General features: G+C 35.1%; 1 non-coding gene across 1 annotated transcript; it reads left to right on the plus strand.

Annotated features, from left to right (window-relative positions):
- Positions 1-597: 597 nt before the first annotated feature.
- LOC128284419 (small nucleolar RNA R71) lies at positions 598-704 on the plus strand. The gene has a single exon (XR_008274847.1). It is a non-coding gene; the product is annotated as a small nucleolar RNA R71 (small nucleolar RNA).
- Positions 705-4769: the final 4065 nt, after the last annotated feature.

A 4769-nucleotide genomic window follows, 5' to 3' on the forward strand; every position in this document is an offset into this window, starting at 1 on the left:
CGGTATTCTAAAAATGTGTTTCTGACACCGAGATAAACTTTGCGAGTATCTCCTCAAGGTTCGGCTTTTTCTCTTGCTGGTAAGGTTATTGTTAGAAGCCTGGAGGGGGTGGTGGTCTCTGATTTCCTTGGCCTCCCTATGAAAAATTTGGGTGGTTCCTCCAACCTGTATTGTAAGTGTTACTGTAAGGATTATTTTGAGGTCAAGGATTATTACCCATATAATTTTGCTACTCGTTTTTCCATGTTGTGGCCATAGAGTGGGTATTCGGAATTGTTCGATCCACCTCCACTTGCTTCGCATTGCATTACTGGGTGAACCTGTGAAGAACCAAGTAAACCATCAATTTTCTTATTCAAAAGTTCTACCTGAGTGGAGAGCATTGTGACTAAATCGACATTAAAAACACTAGCTGATTTTTTCAGTTTTGTTCTCATGACTTGCCATTGATAGTTATTCAGTGACATTTCTTCAATAAACTCGTAAACTTCTTCAGGTGTTTTGTTATTCAAATTTCCACCGGCGGCTGTGTTGATAATTTGCCTTGTTGAGGGGTTCACACCGTTGTAAAACATCTGAACCTGCAACCATAGAGGTAACCCATGGTGAGGGCACCTTCTCAATAGATCCTTGTATGTCTCCCATGCATCATAGAGTGTCTCTAAATCCATCTGCACAAACGGAGAGATATCATTACGTAATTTAACTGTTTTAGCCGGTGAAAAATATTTTAATAAAAACTTTTTGGTCATTTGTTCCCAAGTAGTGATTAACCCTCATGGCAACGAGTTCAACCACTGTTTAGCTTTATTCCTCAATGAAAAAGGGAATAACCAAAGACGAACGGCATCGTCAGAAATGCCATTAATTTTAAAAGTGTCGCAAAGCTCTAGAAAATTCACTAAGTGAGTGTTTGGATCCTCATCCTGCAAGCCATCAAATTGAATAAACTGTTGTATCATTTGAATTGTGTTAGGTTTCAGTTCAAAATTATTTGCAGTAATAGCATACCTAACTATACTTGACTCAGTTCCTGTTAAATTAGGTTTAGCATAATCATACATAGTGCGCGGAGCAAGATTCTGATTTACTGGATCTCCCGTAATCGCAGGAGGTAGTAGATTTTCCTAATTTTTAGCTGTCTCCTTGGTTGTGGTGTGTATATCGTCCTCTTGCTCTTCTTCTGTGTATCTTAGGCTTCATCTTATGTCTCTTTGGTTTCTGCGAACTATTTTGTCGATCTCACTATCAAAAAGTAATGGTTCTGACGGGTTTCTTCTACTCATACACTATAAAAAAAACTGCCAGAAGCGAATAAAAGAAAAATTAGAGAAGTGAAATTAAACTTAAAAAATGAATTGAAATAAAAGTAAAATGGCTAAAGTAATAAAAATCAAGTGTTCTTAATATTTTAGTTCCCCGGCAATGGCGCCAAAAACTTAATCGTAGATGATATCACAATCGCAATAAATTTTATAATTTTTTACAATTGACCGCTCTTGAAAACTAACTATCACGACAAAGTCAAGCACACTTGTCGGACAGTAGTATAGCTTTAGCAAGACCGGATTGTCGAACCCAAAGGAACTAAAAGTACTAATATTAACTTTCTTTTTATTATCTAGCCTAAAAATTAAGGGTTTTGTTTATCTAAACTAATTAACTAAACTAAGAATGCACAGAAAGAAAATTGGGAAAATATTTTGGGAAAGCTGATTGATTAAGACAATACCCAAAGAAAAAATCCACCTAGACTTCACTTGTTATTTGACTCTGAATCAGACGATTTATTCATTTGAATTGATCCGTAGAAATCCCTAATTTATATTATTATCTCTCTTGAGACTAACAACGTCTAACCCTAGGTTGATTAATTGAAATCTCTTTCTAATTAACTCCCTAGTGTTGCATTAACTCGATCTATGGATTCCCTTATTAGGTTTCACCGTAATCTGGAAAAATCTTGTCACCCTATCTCTAGGCGTGCAATCAACTCCGCTTAATTATGCAAGATCTACTCTTTGGCAGGGACTTTTGCTCCTCTGACTAAGCACATCAATACTTGAATCAATATCCTGGAATATCAAAACAAGAATTAAGAACGCATAATTAAGAACAAGTCAAATATTTATCATACAATTCCGATAATAATAACAAGATCCGTCTTAGGTTTCATTCCCCTTAGGTATTTAGGGATTTAGTTCATAATTATAAAAGAAAACATCTCAGAATAATAAATAATACAAAACATAAAAAAAACCCAAAACTCATGAAGGGAAATTGAAGGGAGATCTTCAGCCTTGAAGAGGAATCTGGCTTTTGAGATGGATCGATCAGCTTTCTTCGAGTAATTCCTTTCTTCCTACTCCATGTGTCCTTTGAGTGCCTCCTCCTTGGTGTTAATGTAGGCTTTAGAATGCCTAGGATCCCTCAAAAGTGGCCTTTTTAGAATAGAACTATACTTGGGCCCGGAAGGGACACGCCTATGTGAACGTCCGTGTGCGATAGCTTCAAGTCGTGGTCAAGACTGTTAAATAGGTACGAGCGTGTGGTTTACCCGTGCAAGGAAGTCTAAGCTGTGTTAGAGCCTATTAAAACTGCACGGGTGTGTGGTCTACCCATGTAAGTCGTGCTCAATTCTGCTAAAAAGACACGACCGTGTGATCTATCCATGTGAGGAAGTTTAGGCCGTGTTGATTTCCCACATTGGCCCATTTTCTCCGTTTTTGGCTCGTCTTTTTACTCTCCTATGCTCGTCTAAGTATAGAACATGAAATTAAATGATTAGAAGCATCGAATTCACCAAATCTAGGGATAATTCATCCAAAAATGTGCTAAGCAGGGGATAAAAATATGTATAATTTATGGTTTATCACTCCACGAGTAGAGACATAGATGTATTCATTGGTAGAATGATACATTAGACTGAACTTAAGATGAATTAATTCCGAATCCATTTGTGAATTAATTCACTTGTGTCGTTCATGGTGTGATTTACCTAAATCCTAAGTTTGTCATTGACCATGCGTATACAACTCATGTGCTTTGATATAAGTAGAGACTTATGCTCTAAAGATGATCAAGCCCATAGTCGGTATGTTGGGTACATGACTTGTGTATGGCATGTGTTTACTAGAAACAATGGAATTCATAGCTCAATTAAAGAGTTAATGATATCTTTTCATTGACATTATGTGGATTGATAAATATGGAACGTGGCCACGAGTTGCTTGTTCTCGAACGAGCAATTTATCACAGTCATTTGTTTACAATGATCATATTAATCATTAAGAAGATACAATGATGACCATGAGATAAAATAAGATTGTATAAGGTTAGCGAATTTAACTCAAAAGAATCAAGGATATCATATGAAGGTAACACACACATAACGAGGTCATTGGACAAAATAGTTGGATGAATTGTTTTTGTAAAGGGTATACAATAAGGAGTTTTCAATTATGATACTTCTTGTGAACTGACTCCATGATTAATTAATTACGAATTATCAGAACGATGCTTGTAACATCCCGAATTAGGGCCTAGTCGGAATAGTGGTTTCGAGACTACAGATCCGAGATGGTAATAATTATTTTATGATTATTATAATGTCTATGATATGTTTCTATGTTGGTGTGAAAATTTCATGAGGAAATTTTATGTGAAAAGTGCTTAATTAGACTTTAAGGACTAAATCCAATAATTTGTACAACTTGTGTTCTAGAATCAATTTGCATGAAATTGAATTAGATTATTAATTAGGGGTCCTTAAAGAGTAATTTGACCAAGTTCTAAAAATTTGGACAAAATGGCCTTGGATGGGTAAATTTTGAAAGATTAGTAATAAGGGCATTTTGGTCATTTACGGGTAAAATGAACTAGAAGACAAAATAAAAGTCAAATTAGTGTCCATCTTCCTCCCATGGCCGTGTGAATCAAGAGGGGAGCCATGGCTAGGGCTTCGAAGCTTCCAAGGTCAATAGTAAGTGATCCCAAGCCCCGTTTTTAATGTTCTATGCATTTTTGAAGTCCCGGTAACATGACCTATTCATTTCTACCATTATTTTGAGATAAGGTTTATGTTTAAAAATTTACCCATGCATTACATGCTAGTATCTTGATGTTTAATGGTAGAAAGATTGGAGTGTGTTTAGCACCTTTTTCTAAGTGATTTTTCATGAAAAAGCCTAATAAGGACTAAATTGAAAAAGGTGTAAATTAGGTAACTAAAAATCTGTTTTAATGAGAAATGTGGGCTACCATAAGCTTGAATATGGTTCGGCTAAGCTTGGGTAATCAAGAAAATGAATACATTTCATGTTACGAGCCTAGGGACTAAATTGTAAATATGTGAAAGTTTAGGGGCAAAGTTGTAAATTTTCCAAAATATGATTTTGGGTCAATTTGAATAATGTGAGTCCTAAATAGGCTATATATTTGAAATGATAGATCCAGGAAATCAAGATTCGGGCTTAAATCGGGAAAATATAAGGTTATGGACTAAAATGATAAATTTGCCATTTTTGTATTCGAGGTAAGTTCGTGCGTTAATAATAGTGAAATGTTATTTAAGGATTAAATTCTTTGTTAATAAGGCATAAATTGTATGATTTAGTATATTAAAAAGTTGATGGAATGAATTTATAATGTGAGAAAATGCTATGAAGGAATGGTACATGAAATTTGTGATAATAATGGTACATGACTAGTAATGCATGAAATCCTTGATAGTTCATGTAAGGATGACTTGTTTTATGATATTGAATATA

The sequence above is a fragment of the Gossypium arboreum genome, chromosome 11 (genome assembly GCF_025698485.1).
Source record: "Gossypium arboreum isolate Shixiya-1 chromosome 11, ASM2569848v2, whole genome shotgun sequence".
NCBI classification, from domain to species: Eukaryota; Viridiplantae; Streptophyta; class Magnoliopsida; order Malvales; family Malvaceae; genus Gossypium; species Gossypium arboreum.